The sequence below is a fragment of the Sus scrofa genome, chromosome 8, assembly GCF_054392235.1.
Source record: "Sus scrofa isolate SSC_HxYL_T2T_F1_AM1 chromosome 8, Sscrofa_HxYL_maternal_Yorkshire_Landrace_v2.0, whole genome shotgun sequence".
Classification (NCBI taxonomy): domain Eukaryota; kingdom Metazoa; phylum Chordata; class Mammalia; order Artiodactyla; family Suidae; genus Sus; species Sus scrofa.
This window is the reverse complement of record NC_139390.1, coordinates 96,283,457-96,309,363: the sequence shown is the minus strand read 5'-3', so window position 1 is coordinate 96,309,363 and position 25,907 is coordinate 96,283,457. Positions and strand designations below refer to the sequence as shown.

General features: G+C 35.8%; 1 long non-coding RNA gene and 1 pseudogene across 8 annotated transcripts in view; one reads left to right on the top strand and one right to left on the bottom strand.

The window, feature by feature from the left end:
- LOC102166855 (uncharacterized) overlaps positions 1-25,907 on the bottom strand; it is a 550,511-nt gene that overhangs the window by 218,264 nt on the left and 306,340 nt on the right. For 5 of the 8 annotated variants that reach the window (XR_014812964.1, XR_014812960.1, XR_014812961.1 and 2 more), the window contains exons 4-5: positions 10,133-10,261; positions 7,237-7,324 (exon numbers count right to left, since the gene is read on the bottom strand). The exons of 1 other annotated variant lie outside the window; for it this stretch is intronic. This is a non-coding gene — a long non-coding RNA (uncharacterized LOC102166855). Of the gene's footprint in view, positions 1-4,204; positions 7,325-10,132; positions 10,262-25,907 lie in introns of those variants that run through there. 2 more of the 8 variants (XR_014812968.1, XR_014812959.1) reach the window with 1 other exon arrangement.
- Positions 24,292-25,693, top strand: LOC100514415 (trifunctional enzyme subunit beta, mitochondrial pseudogene; annotated as a pseudogene).

Here is a 25,907-nt window from a genome sequence, read left to right as displayed (position 1 = left end):
AAAATAAAGATTTGTTTTGAGCCAGAGACAGCTTTTAATTAAATGTGATTTCAATAACTTCTCAGAAAAACTTTCTACAAATTCCATTTTCTCACCTAAATGACAGACTAATAGCCTCCTTTCATATTAAAGGGTCAGAGAGGAAAGTTTGTCCTATAGCAGAGATAATTTTAGTTGAGAGGGAAATTGATTCTAAATTCTATCCCACCTCTGTCCTGGTGGGCAGTGTCTGTCTGTCTGTCTGTCTCTCTCTCTCTCTCTACATATTCATTCCTTCTATAAGACTTTAATTTCCTCCACAAATTTTTATCATCTGGCATACTATGTGGTGGTCTCTTTACTTATTATCTGTCTCTCCTCCATAGTACACAAGCTCTATAATACAAAGATTTTGTTTATTTTCTAGACCAACATTGTCTATTTTCTGGACCCAGTATCTAGAACAACAATGACTGCCAAATAGTACACACTTAATATTTATTGAATTAGAGCTTGACCTATATCCTGAGAATTCTTATCTCCTTAATTAACATCCCAAGTCACCTATGACAAGATTTACTGTGGCCTCTGCCAAATTTCAAAAGCAAACTGGCAAAAAATTTGTCAGGTCTCATAAAAAATGAAATTGTTAAAAAATTCTTGGGGGTTCTCACTGTGGCTCAGTGGTAATGAACCCGACCAGTATCAATGAAGATGCAGGTTCGATCCCTGACCTCACTCAGTGGGTTAAAGATCTGGCATTGCCATGAGATGTAGTATAGATCACAGACACAGCTTGGATCCTATGTTGTTGTGGCTGTGGAGAAGGCTGACAGCTGCAGCTCCAATTAGACCTGTAGACAGGGAACTTCCATGTGCCACATGTGCAGCCCTTAGAAATTTTTTTTTAAAGAATTTCAAGACAAAGAGGCAGAGCATTATACCAAGTGCAGACACTTCTGAGTGTAGAAGCCTGTGTAACTGTATGGGTTTCATACCTATGAAGCTAGTCCTGTAGAAACCCCTTTACATTTAGACTTTGATATAATCAACAATGGAACAAAGATATTCTTTAACAATCTTAGATATACAATTGTTTATAGATACTGGGCTATAAAAAGAATCAAATATGAGAGACATATTTATTTAATAATATAATTTGAATTAGAAGAGAAGGAAAAGATTATAGGGAAATCGAGATAGAGCGATACTGTCATTTAAAGCACACTTTAGAAAATTATGTGCCCTCTAAGTTGACTATGAATTATAAGTGTTAATATTAGACTTCTATATGATTAATGATATTACATCTAAAAACCACATACTTTTTAGGCTGTGACACAGAGTTCCCTGATAGCTGAAGGTGCTGGTTCTGTGTCAAGTGGTATTTGCTCTCAGTTTAACAGCCAGTGGATCCCCAGGACTGGTTAGACATCATTGAAATTTGATAGAACAAAGTAGAAAGTTGAAAAATTGCAAAGAAGACAATTGATATGCCAAGTAGAACTGGCAAAGCAAAAGAATACAGAGTTAAACAAGACTCAAAGTAGTGTAGTCCAAGGCAAAGTGAGAGACAACGGTTCAAATTGAAAAATTTGGTGTCAGTGCCATATTTACAATTCTGTTATAATATTCCTGTTATGAGCACTTTGGCACATCATACAAAAGTGAACTTAGCAGGGTCAGAAAACAAAATTTAATCATGTACACTTCAAAGCCCAGATATTTTCTGGAGTTTAGAGTTTACATAATCGCAATCCTACAAATGCCAATTACAATACATACATAATTATGTTTAATCTATTGTGAAACTAAGTTCATCCCAGTTAAAAGCTTTATTGATGATAGTGTACCACTGTCAAACTTAAAGCCAAGATTTATTCTAATGTCTTTAAGTGCCACTCCAAAAGAAACATGTTTGTTCAAGCTTCCACTCTAGGACCTTGGAATCTATTCTATGTTTAGTGCTTCTGAATATTCCCAATATCTGGAGTTGGGAATCTAAATCTGAATATCTCCCAATATCTGCATCTTGTCTATAAGAATAAAAGGAATAAAATACTATAAAGATATGAATTTAATATGCTTAGACCAATTTAATAATTTTATGATATACTCATGCACTGTTTCTTTTGCTTAGAAGCTTCTCCATCTTAACCTTCTAACAATAAAATACTATCTTTCCTGTCACACTTGGTTGGATAGTTTCTGATGATTTACTTTACAGTAATACTACGGATGAGTAATATTTGTGAACAGCAGTTAGCAGCCAGTGTTAAAATTTTTCCCCAAAGGAATGGATTTATGTATAAAAAAGGATAAAAGAAGTTCTTATGGTGAAATTACATTTGAAAATAGTGTATTTAGAGGTGGGAAAAATGGTTTTCACAAAGCAATGATCACATAAGAACAGCTGTAATGACTGGATCTCAGCCAAAACCCTTACAAAATCTCATCCCTGTAAGGATATAGCAACAAGGTATCAAATTTGCCCATTAGTTAATAGAAGATAGATCTTAATTAATACTGGGCCTCTGCCATTATCGTTCTGTAGAAGACAAGATAGGCAGTATACTAATGCAAAAGTCATTGTAAGACAAGGTGAGAAATATGTCTTTGTAACAATATTCAATTCAGGTGACTTAGAATGGTGCCCTTTTGAACTATATATAATTCTGATATATCTTATCACTTGATTTAGAAGTTGAAAATTTAATTTTCCAATTAAATAATCGAGGTTTTAAGAAATGGTATTAAATCCTTTGTAAGTGACTCACATTAGTCCCATAATTGCATATTTTTCCTTGAATATTTTTGTCACATGCATAGAAGCAAGAGATCAAGAAAAACGCTTTCTTCATATCATTCTCCACCTTTCTCTTTCTTCTTTTTTCTCCTAAATTAACAATAGTTTAATAGAGAAAGGGCTCATTTCTTATCAGACAATAACAAAGGTAAAAGAGAGAGTTTCAGTTTCTTTACAATCGGCCCAAGTGTCTTTTCTCTCCTAAGCTTCCTGCCCCTTCACTCAACCTGCATCATTTCTCCTTTATGTCAGAGTCAAAATGTGTTTTAGTCATCACTGAAATTTTAACTATTGGGGAAACCTAAGAAGTAACCTACAATTGTAAGACCCATGGTGCTCTTACAAACAAAAAAGTTGGAAAATGTAGCAAATTACAGTATCTAAAATTTTTAAATAAAGGTAATTTAAAACATAAATTGTACTTTTTAACTTAATTCACAATTTTGTTTTTGAATTTTGGCAGTAAAAATACTTATCCAGTGGTTATGTGTGAGATGTGTACAAAAATATAACAGTTTCTTCATTTATATTATAATCTTATGAAAAGGAATGATATACCAAATATATTGCTTAATACAGACAAAATTATCATATGGAAACAACTATTCAAATGACTATCTTGTCTACTAGAATGTAAACTCCACATAGGTAGGACTTTTGGAGTTTTAATTCAATCTTGAATCTCCAGATCCTGGAGCAGCAGTAAAACACACCTGCACACAGTCACACACACAGACATTCCCCCACGTATGGGGAATAATTTGTCACAGACAATAAATGCCATAAGATAATAACTAAGATAAAAATCAAGAATTAGAGTAGGGGAGTTCCCGTCGTGGCGCAGTGGTTAACGAATCCGACTAGGAACCATGAGGTTGCGGGTTCAGTCCCTGCCTTTGCTCAGTGGGTTAACGATCCGGCGTTGCCGTGAGCTCTGGTGTAGGTTGCAGACGTGGCTCGGATCCTGCGTTGCTGTGGATCTGGCGTAGGCCGGAGGCTACAGCTCCGATTCGACCCCTAGCATGGGAACCTCCATATGCCGCAGGAGCGGCCCAAGAAATAGCAAAAAAGACCAAAAAAAAAAAAAAAAAAAGAATTAGAGTATTCAGGCAAACTGTAAATATCCATGCTCATTTTAGCTCTATACTGATTTTTGAAATGTGAGCAGCATGTGGGCAAGTAAAGTTTGGGTGGGCATTTCAGGAAGTAGAAACTGCCAAAAAAAAGGACATAGAGGAATAAAATGAACACTATGTCATTTTGGGGTGGTGATGCAACTAGACCTGTTGAGAAGGTAATCAATATCAGATTGGGTGTGTGTGTGTATATATATAGAGAGAAGGGGAAGAAGAAATAGATAGGATTTGAAATGCAGTGTGAAAAATTTGTAAATAGAAGCATATATATACTTCAGGATAATTTGATTTCCTGATTTTTACACTGTAATTTTATTTCAAGATAATTCAAAACTGAAGAACATACTTATGGTTAAAAAAAATAAAAGACAACATAGCAATGCCCTAAATCAGGAGTTGGAAAGTACTGTTGTTTTCATTGGTAGATAGTTATGCCATTTCTTCAGTCTAATAGTTTTGCTCTCTGAAAGTTATTTTCCAGACCTTGTCCTTTAAATCACAAGACTCCTTGTCATTACATACCTATATAATGACATTACTGACACTGACACCCCGACAGGCTGTACAGTACATGTAGGAGATACAAGGCGAGTAATCATGCAAGAGTTTATGAATCATTTTAAAGTGACAAGTTTTTATAATATATTAAGTTTAACCTAATTTCTCTAATGCCAGAGTTTGCATCACATAGTCCAAATTCTTAATCCAAATAACAGCCGTGTCTTAAACTGGTCTCCCTGCCCCAACATCATTCTTCTCTAACTCCACTTCATGGTGTTATCAATAGATAAATCTGTACTACCCAAACTCCACTTAGAATAAATGGGGATATGGAAATCCAGAGCTAGTGCTCTCTTCATAAGGATTCATTCATAAGTCCAACTTCATTATTTAAAAGCCAATTTCTGTGTCTTTCTTTTCTTATTCCCAAATCGAAAACTTTTTCATTAAGTAGTTTTTCCTCAAGGTTCTAGGAAGATTGCCAGTAGCAACCAGGGCCTTGTTTATATTGGGCAATAGAGTACTCCTATACAATTAGCTGGAATTATGCTGTATTTCATGATGGATGCAATTTCATGGGGTTGGTTTATCCTTAGATCAAAAAATTACAACCCTAGTGTTAAGAATATAACCTCCCCTTAGACATATGAGCTGCAAATTAACTGTTAGGATAAGGAAGAGGGCATATGGATGTGAAGTAATATTCAAACAAACATATTTCCAACAATATTTCTTTCAATATCTTCATTAGACCTTGGAGAACTGAGGCTCCTGCCCCTCTGTTAGCCAAAGATATGGAATACGTTCAGTTTACGGCATCTGTGGATAAACACATCTTTTACCCTCCTCAGATTTGATTGTTGGCACTCAAGAGTATGTGTTTCCTACAGATTCTGTGCCACATGGTTTTCAGTCCCCCAGGGGTGACTATGCATATCTCTTGTAAGGGATTTTGAGATTATTGCTCTGCAATACTAAATGGTCTTTCCAACTGATGTCCTTGATTGCCTCCCATCAAGGTCGTGATGTGCTTACCTGTTAGTATTGAGCCATGCCCAAGAGAAACTGACATTTCTTTTAAGTTCGGACTTCTCTTCCTACCCTACCCACAGGTTCTTTTCCTATCTTCCTCACTAAAGTAAGGCAGAAATGTCATCAATGTTGAAAAGGATCACATAGGAATACAATAATTATGACCTAAAGAGTTCAAGAGAAGACATGGTTGGAAGGTGTGCTGTTCCACATTTATGCTATAAAATTCCAAATGGTAAATTTAACATAACTAATAAATGAGTTATCATTCACAGTTTCCTGCACACTATAAGACTTGTATTTGTAGTCATCATCTCAATAAGACCAAGTTTTTGAGTTATTGAAAGCTAGTATTTCATGAGTTAGATGTTCAATGATGCAGCATTACCAGTGTATTAGCTTCATAGGGCTTCCATAACAAATTATCACAAACCGAGTGGCTTAAAACCTTGTGAATTTATTCTTTTACTCTTCTGGAGGCCATAAGTTCAAAATGAAGGTATCATTAACAGGGCTGACTCCTTCTGAAGACTCTGAGGGAAAGGTACTTCAATGCATCTCTCCTAGCTTCTGATGATTGCTGGAAATCCCTGGCATCCCTTAGTTTGTAGACACATCACTCCAATCTCTACCTCCATCTTTGCATGGTCTTATCCCTTGTGTCTTCTATGTCTGTGACCATATTTCTCTCTTCTTATAAGGAAACAAGTCATTGGGTTAGGGCTCACCTTTATTCAGTATGACCTCATTTTAACTTGATTTTATCTGCAAAGACCCAATTTCCAAATAAGGTCAAATTCATCAGGGGTTAGGAGTAGCAGGGGATAGGACTTGAATACATCTTTTGGGCGGATACAAATGAGTAATGATATAAGTAACATTAAATACATAGTAGAAAGGACCTTCGGAGGCAAGCAAATCTGTATTGTTTAAATACAGTGAGGTCCTGAAGAACCATGGTGTCATGAGCAGCAACAGCATTCTTGCCTTTATGTCTTAGTGAGAGATACAGAATTAACCAATTAACCAATTATGGCACAACTGACAACAGAGAAAAGATGGGCACTAAGGAATCTCTTCATGTATACTGGCTGAGTGATAAACAAATACATAAGAACCTCCTCTCTACTCATTGTTCTAAATTTTCACTGACAGGTCACTATAGCTGACATGGTCCTATAAATTTTATGAAACAGTTTTAAAATCTAAATGTTTATATAGACAGGGACCTCAAAAAATTATTTTTCTGAGGCCTGATCCACCTTGTAGATTTAGTAGCAGCCCTAGTTACTCCCATGATAGGACAATATCATAGACTGGTGCATTGCCTGTAGTATACACTCAGTATTTCCTAAGATATATATAAATTCCTATTTTTCCACTACATGAACTAATTCAGAATATTATTATGTTGGTCTAAAGAGCTAGTAATTGGAATCTCTGAAAATACTTTATACCTCCCATAGTTATTCCTAGGAAAGAACATAAAAATAACTTTCATTTATCTCACTATACATTTATAACAGTATAGTCATACATCTTTATTCAAACCCACAAACTGTAATTAGATTGCATCTTCCTCTATATTCCAAATTTGATTTACAATTGATTATATTATTTCACTGTGTTTTCTAAGCAACATATTTATAAACTATCTCTTTGGAAAAGGCACCTCTGCAGATGGTTATGGCATTTGGTTTAGCCTAATATTTTTATAGTAGTTTTGCTCTCTGAAAGTATCACTTTTCTAGACTTTGTCCCTTAAATCACAAGACCACTTACTGTTAGATGCCCATGTACAGAGTAAAGCATTGCCACTGCCATCCCAGCAGGCTGTACAGTCCACGTAGGAGCTCTCACATGAGTAATCCTATAACAGATTATGGATCATTTTAAGGTGTCAGTTGCGTGCTAAGGACTGACAACTAAACCATATCTTACATGCAGCCAAATCTCTTCATAAGGGGTACAGCACTGAAAGCTGTCATGAATTCTCATGCCTCAGCAGTAAGCTTTTAACTGATTCACTGAAAGTCAAGTCAAATCAAGAATTGAAAGATAACATGAAGGAAAACCAGATCAATAAAATCCCATGTCTTTGGGAGACTCACTGACAGACTGTGACTTCAATGCAGCATGAAGCTCCCAACCAAGAAAGTGTGCTACGAGCACAGGTAAATTCTACAGCTGTTCAGGCAGGAGGATAATGCTACAGTTGGACAGACAAGTGAAATACATAATGGGGAGGGGGCTTAAGATTTTTAGGATTCTCTATTAAGTAAATTTTCTTCTACTTGGAGTATAGAAGAGGACTGCATGAAATATATATAATAAATGAAGAGATTTCAAATCTAGTATTTTGGAATACAGCCATTTAGGATGCATAGCTGAGGTTTTATAAAATATCTGCATAAATTTTATGCTTAGATATAGGCCCGTAGTTTCAGTTAGCCTATTTTCTTTGCTTGTAGTTCAATTTAGAATATAGTGTTTTCTTTTTTTTTTTTTTTTTGTCTTTTTGCTATTTCTTGGGCCGCTCCCGCGGCATATGGAGGTTCCCAGGCTAGGGGTCGAATCAGAGCTGTAGCCACCCGCCTACGCCAGAGCCACAGCAACGCGGGATCCGAGCCACGTCTGCAACCTACACCACAGCTCACGGCAACGCCGGATCGTTAACCCACTGAGCAAAGGCAGGGACCGAACCCGCAACCTCATGGTTCCTAGTCGGATTCGTTAACCACTGCGCCACGACGGGAACTCCAGAATATAGTGTTTTCTTTCCAAAATTAATAATACATAGGTAATAATAAAGATTCATCTGATGGCACTGGGAAGAAAATTTGGAGAAGAATTTCATGAAGGACAAATGCTTGTAACTCCAGTTGTAAAAAGGCATCCTCCTTGATTTTATCTTTTTGTTGCACACAAATAAGATGACTTTATTATTTATTTTGAAATAGATCTCCTATGCATTTCTTCCTTTCCTATATGGTACTCACAACTATAATACAAATGCCATCACTGATTAACTATTACATATTTTATAGCACTATTATAAAAATACTTCTTCAAATAGGAGATGTTATATACAGGTAGACTATTTCATTTGTAATAAAGGTTATCCCATAACACATTCAAAGTTACCATGATAAGGGAGTTCCTGTCATGGCTCAGTGGGTTAAGAATCTGACTAGTATCCATGAGGGTATGGGTTCCATGCCTGGCCTCGCTCAGTGGGTTAAGGATCTTGTGTTGTCATGAGCTGTGGTGTAGGTCGCAGACGTGGCTTGGATCCTACATTGCTGTGGCTGTGGCATAGGCCAGCAGCTGTAGCTCCTATTCGAACCCTAGCCTGGGAACTTCCATATGCTGTGGGTGAGGGGCCCTAAGGGAAAAAAAAAAAAAAGGAAGGAAACAAAGTTACCATGACAAATGAAATATGAAATAATAAGTCCATATATAATGCATTTGGTTCTGTCATAAGTTACCTAGCATTCAGTGTTGAAGAAAATGTTAAGAATGTATTATTACTATTTTTATTTTAATGGCTGCACCCAAAGCATATAGAAGTTCCTGGGCCAGGGATCAAATCCAAGCCAAAGCTATGCCTTGAACGGCTGTAGTTGGATTCTTAATCCATTGCACCATGGCAGGAATTCTAAAAACACATTTTCTTAGTCCAATGGGGTAAAGTGACATTTTGAAAAGGAAAAATATATTTATGACATCATGCTTTTTTCAGGTATAAAGTTCTAACAGCCCTTTAGAGAACCAGGAAATTCAAATTAGAGTTAACTTTCCATACAAAACAGACATTTTCAAGTTTCTCTCAAAAATTACCTGATTAGCAATCTCAGATAGGGATATTTAACATTTAGGAGTTAAGACTAATGAGCCTATGGATAATTTTTCACAAAATTGAAGAGTTAAACTTCATAGATACAGAATAGTACAAGTTCATTTGTACAAATCAATTTCTCTTCACAGGAGAGTTTTGTTTTTAACAGCAATTCCAAGAGAGTCAAAATTTTAGTACTAGCCTATGAGCTTAAATTAAATTAAATAATTATTAAATTATTAAAATGTAATAATTTTAATATAGACTTTTAGTACTATCCTATGTTTTAATTTTTCATTCATTTCATACATGCTTATTGCAGATATGACATATTCAAATGCCTAAAGGATCCAAGGAGGTGACTCACAACATTGAAATTGTAAGAAAAAACCACAGGAATCTCTGGACCATGACAAACTGGCAAAAATGATAGGAGATCTTTTAGGGTGAGGAGGAAGACGTTCTTTGCAGATATCATTTGGGAATATGGCTGGGACTAGTGTCTTTTTTTCTTTTCTTTTTTTTTTTTTTCTGACAAGCTAGGCTATTGTGTAGAAATTCCCAAATATTAAATATTCAAAATAAAATTTAAAAACTGTAGCAACCAAACATAAAAATTCTATAGGTCATATCTTGCCCAAGGATGAGAATTTTATTAGTTCATGCTAAAAAAAGCCTACTAAATAATGATTTAAAAAAAAAATACTAGGCTTTGGGATATAATGATACTTTGTGTGTGTGTGTGTGTGTCTTTGAAGTTCATAGACTTAGTAAGGGAGATTAAGCCCACCCATAACAATTACATTTGCAGGACCAAGTCAGGATTATAAACATAGTTACCTAGTATGTCCCCTTCTCTCTCTCCCAACTCTGCACCTTTCCTCACTGAAAGGAACATCCTAGCTCCACATCCAAGCTCCATCCACAACCCCTTAGGCAACGACAGAAATCCAGGTCCTCCATTAGTACCTAGAAGTGAGCACAGCAGCAGTAAAATCAACTCTGTGTAGCATTGTGGAAAAGGACTATGGGAAACCAGAGATAATTCCAGGGTCTAAATTCCATAGAGAAGGAGAGTAGGAAAATATACAGGTTCCACGTAAACATGTTTCCTTGACTCCTACAGTTTACTCACATTAGAAAGGGTAATGATGTGAGCCACAAGGGTGGGGGAAAAACTGTAATTGCAATGTATACATGTAAAGATAACCTGACCCCCTTGCTGTACAGTGGGAAAATAAAATAAATAAATAAATAAATAAATAAATAAAATAAAAAAAAGAAAAAAAAGAAAGGGTAATGATGGAGTTCCTGTTGTGGCTCAGCGGTAATGAACCCAATTAATATCCATGAGGATGTGGGTTTGATCCCTGGCCTCATTCAGTAGGTTAAGGATCAGTGTTGCCCCGAGCTATGGCATAGGCTGCAGACGGGGCTTGGATCTGCTGTTGCTGTGGCTGTGGCATAGGCTGGCAGCTGCAGCTCTGATTCAATGCCTAGCCTGGGAACTTCCATATGCCACAGGTGTGGCCCTTAAAAAAAAAGGGTAATGAGCAGTGGAAGGCAAAATGGGAGTCTCTCAAGTATGCTAGTGAAAGCAGGTTCACAATGGCTGGCTATAAGGGTTTTAGTTAGGGAGAACAATATGAAAACACATATTTTGGGCATTGGTTGATCACTAACCCTTTTTTCCAGCTATACGGCTAAAGAGGTTTATTCTCTGTGTAATGTATTTTGTGATAACTTATTCTCTTAGCAAAATATTCTGTTTGTACTTAAATTTAGGAAATTCTGTAAATCTGATTTTCATGTCTGAATCAAATGACTAACCTGCTGCATTGTAAAGAAGGATTATTTATTTTTCTCCAAAAACAACCTGCTAAGAAAGCAGCTTATAAATGTCCTTTAAAGAAGATACAATTACAAATACTTCCTCTATTGGTTTTTTTGCCTCTCTATGTTAAAGCACTCAACTTAGCACCATGTAGCAAAGTCATAAAACATCATATTCAAATACAGAGTTTTTAAATGTTAAAATTTTAATGCCTCCTATATGTGAGTCACAGGTATTATGTTTTTGTACTCTTTAGAAAAGAGGTTTTTAGTAACATAGTAAAAGAAAGAGGGGAGAGAAAGGAAGGAAGGGAGAGAGTGAAGAATAGAAACAGAAGCAGAAGCGCCAGAAGCAGAAGAGGAAGGAAGAGTAGAAGAAGAAAGGAGAATCGATGGAGAGAGGAAGGGTGGAAGGAAGAAAAAAATGAACAAACGAATGAATAAACAAACAAACCAACTAATATTCTTTAAAAATAAAAGGATGCCTTTTGGTTTGAAAACCTCATTTAGACATAATTTCATAAGAGAAACACAACTCTACATTCCCACTGCTAATGGCTTGTTAGTCCCCAAAGAAGATGGTGCAGGAGGAAAGTGAGGTGCACAGGTTAAGCATCTTCAGTACATTAGCAATAAAATCTAAGCAGCTGTTCTAAAACTTGGCAATTTTCAAGCAGAGTCAGTAGGACAGGTCCAAAAAAGGGCACCCTCATGTCACATGGAATGATTTTTAATAGTGTTTCTCATGCTCAATGAATTGAACATCCTCATTTAAGGACTAAATAGCAGCCATAAAAGCAACAATGTTGTGGTAAAAATGGATAATGAAGTTTATTTGCCAATATTTTCCCATTCATTTTAGAGTTATATTGTTCATAAACACTGAAGCATTGGTAAATAATGAAAGATTATTTTCATGACTATATAAACCCACAAAAGCTTGAACTTAAAGTTTTCATTTATAATACATGTATGTTGTCCCACACAAGTGTGCAAAGCAAAATTATGATCATGAGTACTTGTGGAAACTGAAGCAGGTATAGAGATAAATTTAATAAATATAAATTATACTTAGAAATAATTTAAAATTCATGTCAATGAAACAGTTATTTAGCAATTTACTAGCATTTGTTAGATACAAGAAATATACGGTAATTTATTTTTCCATGCTTGAAAAAGTGAACTTCTTGTCTATTTAAAATCATTTAAGAAAGTCCATGGGGGAGGGGAAACCCCCTGTAATAAAACCTTGAAATAAAAAATTTGATTATGTTGGTTACATTTTCTAGGGACGACCAAAAATAATTTCTATCAAGTAAGATATTTTATTTACTAGTTATTCAGATTTTTTTAAAGCTGTAATGTTGAGAGATCTTAACTAGAGCTATGATAATAGACCTTTTTGACCACAGAAGTAGCTGAGACTAAACACAGGAAGTTAAGTGGCAAACAGTATAGTATTCTTAGCAAATACAAAAGCAATTTAAAAATTCCATATGTAAAATTCAAGTACCCTCTTTCATAATGTCTTATGTTGATTTTGAATTTTTTCTTCTAGGCCAATAATCATTTTTATTAATTAATGAGACATCAAATTTCTAAATCAATTATTAAGTATATGTGAATAATTTGGGGATATTTCCTGTGAAAGTATTGCTTACTTTCACCTATGTGTCTTAATTTTTTCTGTCATTGAGAATAAATAATCATTTAATAAAATTATATAGTTTAAAGTGCCTAGCAAATTTTCCTATCAAATATTGGAAATGTTTGGCTTAATTCTTTAAATGTTTCTAGACACTACTATACAATGTAGCACAATGTCATATGGTTTACAAATAAACCACACAAATGAAATGTGAAAATTATATGTACAGTAGAAGTTTCCATAATCACCTTCTAATTAAGAAACTTGCTAGATTCCAATCTATTTCCTCCATCCTGCCTGTAATTTGTTTACTGATAAGCATACCTTTAGAACACTGATGACTATTAGGTTATTTATGAAGAAATCTTGGCACTTGTAGTCATCAGGAGTTGAGTGCCTACAGAGTCCACTGAGGTTATTCTCAACTTTCTCATGCCAGTTAAAACTGTGAAAGGTACTAAGTGATTTAATTAAGTGTTATACAATTTGCTAATATCTATGTGCCAAAGAAACCCTGTGTATGGGTGTGCCTGTGCATGTGTATGTGTGCATTTATATAAAAACAACATCTAATGATTTGGAAAAACTCAGTAAAAGGAAATTAGTTTTATAATGCTGTTAAATCAGCTATGGTTAATACAACTCTAAACTATTGCAGGAAATGACAAAATTTTAAAATACATCTGTATTCAAATTTAATTGTGATTTGATTTTTTAAATTTTGGTTTTCTCTTGTTTACTTCTTCAATTTAATTTCTCACCTCACTTAATTAAAAAAACCTTAGAGACATTGAAGCCACACTGAATTACAATTATGAGAACATTAATCTACAGATATATTTTCAATAAAAAACCTTGGTTCTATTTAAAAATATTTGCCAGATACTGCATATTAAAATGCTTTAAGCTAAATATCATTATAAAAGTATGATTTTTTTTTGTAAATTTAAACTTTTGGTGACTATTTCATTTCCAATTGTTTCAGGATAAAATGGCTTCTCTGTGTTCTTTTTTGGATATTTTTAACACAGGTAAGTTAAATGTACTTCTTGAAGGATAAGTTAATGCTCTAAGAATTAAATTGCTTAAAATATATACATACATATATTTTGTCTTTTTAGGGCTGCGCCCATGGCATATGGAGGTTCCCAGGCTGGGGAGGTCTAATAGGAGCTGTAGCCACCGGCCTACACCAGAGCCACAGCAACGCAGGATCGGAACCGCGTCTGTGACCTACACCACAGCTCATGGCAATGCCAGATCCTTAAACCACTGGGCAAGGCGGGGATCAAACCCACAACCTCATGGTTCCTAGTCGGATTCATTTCCACTGTGCCACGATGGGAACTCCAAAATAATTTTCTAAAAAGACAAAACAAGTCAAGTTAATGAATTAATTCACATATGCAGAAGAAATCTTTCAGAAAAGTTTAATTGTGAAAAGATACCTTGACTAGGTTTAGTACAATCCATGAACTTACGTTATCTTTCTGCAAAACAGTGCTCATTTCAACTGTGTTCATCTATCTATTCAACCATTTTACCTATTGCCGACTAGATACCTTGCCTAAAACAAATAACCTTCTCAGTTCAGAGATCTCATTCATTTGCTTTCAAAAGTGTTTGGATGGGGACAAGATCCATCATACAATTAGACACATAGATTGAGTAAACTGGTAAATTCAACAGGGATCAGTAGAACTTCTAAGATGAATACATGAGCAGGTTCTTTAAATTCTTTTCCAAAACCAGAACTAAATGATAAAACAAAAAACAAACAAAATCTTCTATACCTGTATAAATGCGAAAATTGAAAAAAGGCGGCCACTTCCTATCTAAGCCTCTAGGAATTTTGTGCTGTTAAAGTCAAGTTTTAAAAATCCATAAATAGAAACCTCAATTTTTTTTTTCAAAAGAAAGCTGGAAGAATGTAGAGAAAAGCCTACCAGGGCCTCTCCAAAATGTCTTTAACTAGAGAAAATTAAAGGCTCTTGGAAAATGAGGGATATTCTAATTTAAAGAATTTTTCATTAAACATGAGACAGTATCTGTGGAAGCCATGAGAATATGCCTCTCAGATCTCTTGCCACAGAGAATGTAACTGGTGGATGGCTCTAGCTGCTGTTTTTTCAGATCCATCACCACTTTCATACTATGGTCATGCTTTCCAAAGACTTATTCCCATCTGGCCAGGAAGAGAAGTAGTTCTAATGCAGTTCCATTCCAGTGAGACATGAGATCTTTGGAACTAGAGATTTTTCTGGATGAATCACAAAGCAGGAGGTCCCATTTGATCAGCTGAAAAGGAGGAAAATGTCTGAACTTGGCTTATGGGTTCAGAATATGGGTACAAGATGAAAATTGGTTTCAGTTGGACTTCAGCCCCATTTCAGCATGGCCTTGAATGACCTTAAGGAGGAAAAACTATTCAACATTTCAGAGCCACAAGCAATAAATCTGTTTATCCACTTTAGGTGAAAAAAGAAGTGATCTGATATAAGAATATATATAGAAGTCTGGACAAGAGTAGCATAGTTGAATATACAGAAGTGGTCAAAAAGAGTGAATATTTTTGTATTATAGTTTAATGTTCACCAGAGAATACTGTCAGAGAAGAGGCACTGAACAAAGTAGTGGACAATATTACTTAAGACAGTTGCTGATAGCCTGTCTTTGTCACTGGCCTCTCTTAATCTTGAGGAGCGGGTACAGGAAATTAGTGAAACAGTGACACAGATGGATTCTACATATGGAACCAACAGCATGAACTCTCAGTTATGAATGTGAATAGCCACTGATGACTGTGAATGTCCACCTTGTTAGAGATAGAGACCAAAGTTAAGCACTAATATAGCATTCTTCAAGGAGATCTTGATGGCAAATTGTCGACATAGAATTCTTTTCATCCTGGAAGAGTCTGAGATTTGTCTCCAGATGTATGAATCCTTCTTCTGGATAAGCAATTTCCTGTTTTCTTCAGAAGCATCTCAGTCAGAAGTGCTATCCAGGGGCTTGTGGAATGCCTCATCTACTTCTGTTGTATAGAATCCCATACAATATAGAATCTTATCAAATGATCTACTTCATAGCAAGGAATGTGTAGTAATGAACCCACGTCCATAGTGTCAACAGATCATATCACATACTGAACCATCCAGAAGCAGCCAATTTAATATAGGAAGAGCCTTCTCAAGGTACAATTAAAGTTCATGCTTGAAAGAGGTGTGACTAGGATGCCATTTTTAGAGTGTAATATGTGCGTAATATCAAAGACATTTGCATGGCGCTTTATCTTAAAAGACACCGAAGCACAGGTTGAGAAACCCAAGAGGTAGAAGCAGAGGAGACCCTGATTACCATCATTCCCAACCACCCATTAAAGGATTTTGTGCTCCCTGTTCCCACAACTGTGGACCTTGAGAGACTGAAGGACTTCATCCTCCAAAAGGATACACTCTTATGACAGAATATTGCCAAGATCTCTTTGGATTGTTTGTGTCCAAGGACTAACATATGAAAGAGAAATAATAATGACTACCTTAAAACAATGATAGTAGGAAGAAACATAAAAGGAACCCAGGTAATCTATTCTAGTACTTCCTTATCCATTGTAACTGTAAATGGACGATGACAACAACTTTGGTTTAAAAAGAGCATGATTATCAAGAGCTCATACACATCAAAAATGAGTACTATTTGGGCCATAGCACCAGGAATGCTACCAAGATTTACCAAGTGACATCCGAGGTTGAAAATAATTTTGGATAGATGGGGTAGGAAGAATAGAATAAATACCAGACTGTGACCCAGAGATCAAACGCAGTGAAAGAGGCTGTAATTTGTTCTACTAGACTCCCTCTTCTATGTTTTTCTTCAAGAAGAGAGGTCACAGAAACCTTAGAGGTACTATATAAATCTACATAGAGAAGAAGATCTGTGAAAAAAAGGCATGGATTATGGTGGCTGTGAAAAAGCACCAGAAGCCACCTTTTGCGAGTTGTAATCACATTCTCATGAAGGCCACACTTGCAGTGGGTGGTGACTGAGGCTGGCAATGGGAACAATGCAGGCCCATTCCTGCAAGATGTGTAATTCTTCCAATGAGTGACTTTGACTTGAGGGCTCCCTTATTTTGACCGAGATGTTTGTAGAACTATGTTACAATGTGAGATATTTTTCTTCCCTAATTACCTCACTCTCCTTCACAAATATCAGATCTGCATCACAGACTAAAGGCTCTCCCCAGCCTCAATTGCTTATTCCTCTCTAATCTTTAATGGCATTTCTCTCCAATAATTCTCTCACCAATCTAAGCCTGTTTTTATACCTGGTTTTTACAGGATCTAAACTCACACAATATCAGAGAAGAAGCAAGAAGCTGCCCTTGGAAGACTAAACATTATAAAATCAGCTTCTTTTTTTTTTTTTTTTTTTTTTTTGGCCATGCCCATGGCTAGTGGAAGTTCCCAGACCAGGAACTGAATCTGCATCACAGACTTGGGTCGCTGCAGTGACACTGCTAGATCCTTAACCTGCTGCACCACAGGAGAACTCCAAAATCAGCTTTTTTCTACTAAAATAAAATGCTCCTATTTTTATTTAAGATCACATTAAATCTATAGAACAATTCAGGAAGAATTCAGTTTGGATATTTAAATAAACAAAATACAAAAACATTTTCTTGAGATACTCAAGTCAAAGAAGGAAAGTACCATTTTGAATATATTCATAAGAATCATGTGTCAAAATATATGGCATATAACACAACTTGCAAGCAAAAAACATTAACATAAAATTTTGTATTGTTGAGTTCCCATTGTTGCTCAGTGGTAATGAACCTGATGAATATCCATGAGGATACAAGTTCAATCCCTGTCCCTGCTCAGTGGGTTAAGGATCTGGTATTGCCATGAGCTGTGGTAGGTTGGAGACACAGCTCAGATCTGGTGTTGCTATGGCTGTGGTGTAGGCTGGCAGCTATAGCTCTGATTCAACCTCTAGCCTGGGAACTTCCATAACCTGCAGGTGAGTCCCTAAAAAAAAAAATTATTATTATATAAAAATGAAACTGAGTAGTAAAATTAATATGTTGGAAAACTAATGAACTTGATAGTGGGACAAAAAGTAATGAAAATATGAGTAGCATTAATAAAAATGAAAAATATGAACTATACAAATAATTTAAAAAATCAAGATGTTTCTTTGAAATGGTCAGTAAAATATACAAATTTCTAAGTAGCATAATGCAGAAAACAATATTTTCCTGTTCCAGGCTCCACTCATCAACTATTATATGGATTGGAGCAGTATATGTGGTGCCTGCCAGACACTGTGTAGAACTGTATTTTTAATTATAAATCAATTGTATGTAATTCTCTACTAATAAATGATGGAAGGAGTAGATTATTTTATATTAAATATATATTAACAATTTATAATGCTTCCAGGAGAAATGCAATTAAATATATATCAACAATTTATAGCATTTTAAGGAGAAATGGAATAAATTAAGTAATAATAAAGGGAGCTTTCTTCATGGCTCAGCAGTTAACAAACCCGACTAGGATCCATGAGTTGCGAGTTCCATCCCTGGCCTTGCTCAGTGGGTTAAGGATCCAGCATGGCCATGAGCTGTGGTTTAGGTCACAGACACAGCTTGGATCCTGCGTTGCTATGGCTGTGGTGTAGGCCACCGGCTGCAGCTCCAGTTCGACCCCTAGCCTGAGAACTTTCATATGCTGCAGGTGTGGCCCTAAAAAGCAAAAATAATAATAATAATAATAATAATGATAATAAGGAATAAAATTTGAGAAAGTTTACACAGAAATGTTACTGCAATTAAAAGTGATGATTACAGCCAATTTTAAAAGAATATTACTTTAACATTTGAAGGAATATTTGACTGTTGTTATCTAAGCATAACTTAGAAAACATGAAAAGCTTCTCATATTATGTTCACAATTGCTACCAAACCTGGAGAAAATAACATAATGTGAAATCTACAGCCTAAACAAATTTATCAATATTGAAACAGAACTCTTTTTATTGGGGGTGGGCACAAGCATGGCATATTGAGGTTCCCAGGCTAGGGGTCAAATCGGAGCTGCCCCTGCCGGCCTAGACCACAGCCACAGCAATGCCAGATCTGAGCCATGTTTGAGACCTATACCTTAGTTCACAGCAATGCCAGATCCTTAACCCACTGAGAGAGGCCAGGGATCAAACCCACATCCTCATGGATATGAATCAGATTTGTTACTGCTGAGCCACAATGGGAACTCCACACAACTCTTTTTAAAATTATTTTTTAAAATTTTTATACATTTTTAAAAAGTTACTTTCCATTTACAGTTACTAGAAAATATTGGCTATATTCCTCATGTTGTACAATACACCCTTGAACCTATGTCATACCCAATAGTTAGTACCTTCTACTCTCCCACCCCTAAATGAGACAGAACTCTTAATAAAATAATAAATTAAATCCCATCACGTATTTTTAAAAATGGGATTGAGTATTATAGGAAAACATGGATGGATAACACAAAATGGCTTTACATAATTAATGGAACTAATTACAAATAAAGAAAATAATATATCAAAATAAGTGGAAAGTAATATAGCATATTAAAACAAATAGAAATTTAAGACTCTATTCTGCATTTTAAAATACAGATAACTTTGAAAAATAAAAAGCTGGAATATTCTTAAATAAATATTACTGAGATACAAAATTTTGATAACATCCAAAATACCTGATAAGCTTAAAAATGTAAATTATTAATGATATTCCATTAAAAATTCAAAGGAATTTTATATATTAACTAGAAGACAATAATTTGCTATAAAAAGTCAAGTAAACTTTGTATTTATAAATAGGAATTAACCAGGCAGGCCTTTAAACTATCAGAAAAAAATAAACAGAATAATGAACTTTCAAAAAGTATGCAGATTTTTAAAATTTTGAGCTCTATACCACATTATATAACAATGTACATCTCAAACATATTAAAGAAGTAAAAAATTAAAAATTAAGGAAACAAATGTTAAATTAAACAACAGAAAAATATAAATTATAATATGCATCTGGTCTTGGGACAGAAAGGACCTTTCAAAATTGAATGCAAATAAAGATATGCTATCTAAAAATTATTGATAGAAAAAATATGTGCTGTTTTTATGTGAATTAAAAATTAATGTAAATATAATAAATAAAAGGAACATAAGGGAGACTATTTTCTCCATATCTTGCAGATTATAAGAAGAAATTCAAAGTTGAATAAAAACCAAAGAATGTATACATGTATGTGTAACTGGGTCACCTTGCTGTACAGTGGGGATTTGACAGAACACTGTAAATCAGGTACAATGGAAAAAATAAAAATCATTATAAATGGAAAAAAAGAAAAACAGTGAGTTTTCCAGCTGAAACTGTGAAAGGATGAGTATACAAAATCAAGATTGATTAAAAATATATTCAACCATGCTAAACTCAATATTAAGACTAAGACTGGTGATAGTGCCAAAAATATAAAATGACTCATTCATAGAAATATGTTCTATACCTTTAGTCTAAATAATTAATAGTTCATTTATATGAAGGAATATTCTCTGAATCTATTGTGATTATGAGAATTTATAAACAGCAAAAAATGTTCAACAATAGGTAGCTGGTTTAATAAATTTTAACATAACTCTATACTAAAAGTGGTATTGTAGTAGGGATTTTAATGAGAAATATTAAAATGTTCACAATATTTAGATGAGTAAAAATTATAATGTACAAACTTAAATATGCAGTATGATCTCTATTTTCTAAAATGATGGTTATATATGGAAGTGGACAAATATCATATATATGTGTGTGGTTCTGTCTCTATATATACATTAAGCTCACATTTTTTCTGCGTGAGTGGCTCATTGATATCTTTATTTATTTATTTATTTTGTCTTTTTTTTGCCTTTTCTAGGGCTACTCCTGTGGCATATGGAGGTTCCGAGGCTAGGGGTCTAGTTGGAGCTGTAGCCTCCAGCCTACGCCAGAGAATTTTTTTTTTTTTTTTGGTCTTTTTTTGCCTTTTCTAGGGAATGTCTTTAAATAAAACGTGTGTACTGGGAGTGGGAAGAATCAGTTCTTTGATTTTTACAAGCTTATCTGGTAAGGGATTAAATGAATAGACATAGCTGAAAAATCCCCTAGATCTCCTGTCTTTGCCTATAAGGAAATGCAATAATCACTTTCATTGAGAACTATTTGGTAAAGCAAAATTACTTTCTTACTTTTTGTCCATTTGAAAACAGTTATACACCCCAAATCAATCAGAGTGAGAAATGCCACATAGGGTTCTTTAGGTCTCTGTATGCTATACAAATGTTGCCATGGAATTTTGCTGCAGAGCAGCACAGGGTGATTGATAAATGCATAAAATGGTCCCTCAAGTCCAATACAGCATTGGCTATAGGACACTAGTGATTGTGCAGAGCCATGTGCTAGCACTATTTCTTACAAATCAAAAAGGCAGAACATCAGTGTTAAATCTAGAGAAAGAGAGACAAAAATATGCAAATAAAATTGTGATAAAAATTAAACTTTCACAAAGCAAAAAAAAAAGTATATTCTACAACGCTGAAATTGAACGATTGTCCTCAGAAAATATAATGACAGTATATCAACTCATCATCAATATGCCATTTTTATAATCAGACTAAATTATTTACCTATTCTTTAACAACAAAAAAAGGATTCTTCAGTAATTAGCACCTAATACTAACCAGTTTTTAGTATCATTTGGAACAAGTGGGTAGAGGCCCAGGATAGAGAAGGCCTGGTTACAGTACTTGGCATTGTTACATAGATAATGTAGGTTTTAACCTTTGCAAAATCACTGAATCATTAGCTTTGACTTCACAATTATGCTCAGGATTTCTCTCTTCTCTCCTTTGGCTTGCCTTCAGTAGAGAAGTCACTTAACTTTTTAATATTTAAAAAGTCTATTTCTAGGCTATTAGGAAAGATAAAGAAGAGGTGAAAAGGATTGTTATTAATTGATCTGTAGTTTTAGGAATAGCTAGGGGCTGAGAGTGGGGGACCACGTATAAGGATTTATAATACAAGAATAACTTAACCTGCTTGCTCTGACTCTCTCTATACTCTCCCACAGGCCCAGACACTCCCTTCCAACACAATGTTGAGCTATTTACTAGAGAGTTTCTGAAACAAGAGATACCTGTACATTCAGGTAGAGGCAGAAAATAGATATGGAGAAAAGAGTAAAAGGTTATTGTTTCACAACTGGCTGCAAAGACAGAAGATCCCTAAATACAGCCATATCTCATTTTATTGCCCTTCACTTCACTGCACTTTTTAATATTGTGTTGTTTACAAATTGAAGGTTTGTGACGACCCTGTGTTATCACATGATGGTTAGCATTTTTAGCAATAAAGCATTTTTAAATTAAGATGTGTGTACACTGTTTCTTCAGACATAATGTTACTGCATAATTAATGCAGTATAATATTAGTGTAAACATAACTTTTATATGAACTGGGAAAACAAAAATTTAAATGACCTCCTTTATTGCAATATTTGCTTTATTACAGTGGTCTGGAACCAAACCCACAATATCTCTGAGGTATGCCAGCACTAATTTCTTCAAGTGCTTTCTGCTCCCTTGTGAGACAGTATATGGGTGGACCAAGTTTCCAGATTTACTATAGACTCCTGACTTAGTAAATATTGGTGCAGAGTCATACTATCTTTAACAAGGAAGGGACGTAGATCTTATTAGACAGGGATTAAAATCGTGGTAGAGCAATTATATGTTAAAACAACACACTCAGAGTCCAGTTTCCAGTTCTGATGTAAGGATATTAAAAGTCACCACACTGTCTTAATAATAAGTAAAATGCTGAATAGACTGAAAAATCAACAACTCCTCTTGGATCCCTAAGAGAGAGGAGGACACAAGTTTTCCTAACTGCCCCTCAGAAAAAGGGGGCAGTTAGGAAACCTGGGCTCTAATAGAAGAATTTTGGAGGCTCAGTGTGGGTTAAAACTCTGAGAGTTAAAAACTCAAGGGGAACTCAGCAACAGATAACCCCCACCTTCCCACGACATCATAAGATTTACTTCAAGAAACTCAACTAGGTTCTCAGAGAAAATATTTAAAGGAAAATCTCCTTTGGCTTCTGGCAGGGGTGAGGGAAAAGGAATCATTTTGAAATGATTCCTGAGAACTCTGTTTTTAAGAGTGACTGCCTTCTGGGGAAATTAGTTACTAAAGCCTAAGAATGAGAGATAGGAACAGAAAAAAACAATAACGACTGAGAATTTCCCCAAATTAATGTCAGACACCAAACCACAAATCCAGGCCTATCAGAGAAAACCAAGCAGGATATATGGCCAAACTATTATGCTAGGCATATCTTTTTCAAACTAGCAAATTAAAGGTAAGGAAAAAAGTCCTGAAATAAGAAAGGGCAGGGGGCTTAGAGAATAAAGATAAAAATCGCCTCAACTTCTCCTCAGAAACTGTGCAAGCAAGCAAAAAGTAAAATATTAAAAATGTTGAGGGAAAAAACTCCACCAACCTAGAAGTCCATAACCTGTGAAATTATCCTTCAAAAATTGAAGGAGAAATAGACATTCTCAGATAATAAACATTGAGGGAATTTGTTGCTGGGAGATGCGTCTTGCAAGAAATGTTTTAAAAAGTTTTGCTGGGGGCAGGGAAATGAGGCTCAGATTCTGTCCTAGCCTCTGAAGGAGTTCTTTCCAGGCTCTGGAGACTCCTCATCCATACTCACCTGAGCACTGAACATCCCAGAGGCAGTGAAGCTGCCAGTCACCAGGGAAGATACCATCTTAAGCTAAAGAGTGGAAAGTGCCTCAAATTGGGTGGGGAAGCCGAGGACTTTACTTTCTGCAACCTGGCCCTAGTCCAGCCCCAAATATACTAAATCACCCCCTTCCCCATGCTAACTTGCTGCAAGTCTGTTACCATTGTTCTCCACTTTTTTTTTTTTTTTTTTCTTTTTCAGTCACACCCAGTGTATATGGAAGTTTCCTGGCCAGGGATGGAATCCAAGTCACAGATGCCACCTTCACCACAGCTGCAGCAATGTAGGCAACACAAGATCCTTAACCCACTGCATGAAGTCAGGGAATGTACCCATGCCTCAGCAGCAGCCTGAACCATCACAGGAACGATGCTAGATCCTTAACACACTATGCTACAGTAGGAACTCCAAAGCTGCCTTCACTTTGGCTAAACGGGCAGAAAGAACTTCTCTGTTGGAAAGAAGGAGACCCATCAAGGAGGTATCAGATGTCTGGCTGTCTATTTAGGCAGCTGGCAGATAGCCAGGATGCCAGCTATGCCCTTGGAACACAATGGCCTGTGTGAGGTATTCTTTCTAGGCTAAATCTGCCCCCAGTCCCTTTGACTCTTATCACTTTGGGCCAAGCTTTGCCCACAATGGAGCCCAAGCATATGCAAACTTAGGCGGGACAATTTCAGGATGACTTCCATTTGAAAAAAATCTTCCAAGTTCTGCAAAATGGGCCCTCAGATTCTCTTGAGACCTATGAACTATCCCTACCAGCTACTAGTTTCCCTAGGGCTTGGACTAAATTGAAGAATACCTTGGCTAAACCCTGTCTAAGGAATGTGGTAGTGGCAGATGGTGTTCACAATCCATTTTTGATCTCAGGTACTTCCTATAAAGATCTTGGGAAGTGTGATTTGTCTAGGGCAGCACTTTTGAATTTGTTGCATCTGACCAATATCCCAAGGGAAGGTGTTGATTATATCATCTTTGGAATATTTATATGGGAGGTGAAAACAAGCAATGTGACTAGAGAAGCTTCCCTTGGAACTGACCACTCTGTTAAGACTCTTGCTTACACTGTCACCATGGCTCAAATCTCTGCTAACCAAGCCAGGACCACAGGTGTTGGCTTGATTACTTATGGCTGGTATGACATGGTTGTGGCAAGTGGTATGGAGTTAATGTCCTATGTTCCTATTTGTCATTCAAGGAAAATCATGCTTGATCTCAATAAGGTCAAGACTATAGGTCAGTGACTATCTTTAATTTCTAAATGCAGATTGAATTTCCTATCATCTGCAGTGGCTGAGTTCTCCACCAGTGAGACCATGCATCACTCTGCAGACCGACTTGCCTCTGCCTGCTGTTTCTTGATTGGAACAGTGTCAGTATGCATTGCTCTTGCATAGTCTGGCTAAGAAGGCATGGGATGAAGGGCTCCTTTCTGATGCTGTATATCTTCAAAATGCCAGGAAAAAAAAATACATTTACCAAAGATAGTGGCATTTGTCCTTCCTGGAGCATATGGCCAAAGTATAACCTGCATTCCTCAAGCCCTACAGCATAGTGACAGCTGTAAATTCTTCTTTCATGACTGATGGTGCATTGATAATGCTGATTATAGTAGAGAGAAAAGATCTTGCCATGGGTTATAAGCCAAAGGCATATTTGAGGGATTTCGTGTATTTGTTTCAGGATTCAAAAGTTCAACTTTTACTCAGAGCAACATATGCCACTCTAAAAGTGCTAGAAAAGGCAGTATTAAAAATGAATGATATTGATACTTTTGAATGTCATGAAGCTTTCTCGGGACAGATTTAAGCTAATGGGAAAGCAATGGATTCTGATTTTTTTTTTTTTAAACAAAACTACATGGATAGAAAAACAAGATCTGATAGCCTACTTTGAAGAAGCTAAAAGTTAGGGTGGATCACTGTCCCTGGGACACCTGTATGGATCCACTGGCTGCCATCTGGTCATGGCAGCTGCCAACAGATTATGCAAAGAAGCAAGTCAGTATGGCTTAGCAGCTGCCTATGCAGCTGGAGTGTAGGGCCATGCTATGATAGTGGAAGCTTATTCAAAGTAATAGATCAGGAAGAGGTGACTTGAAGTTTCTGTGAAACACTCATACTAGACAAGGCCATTTCAATACATTACTAAATGACATATATAGTTCCTAGCTCCTCTCAGGAAAACGTAATTTGTGGCCTTCTATTAAATATTTGCAATTAAACTTTGCTAGTGTTTCAAGCTTTCCAATAATTATGGTTTACTGCTCTTTCAGGGGTTTCTTAGTCACC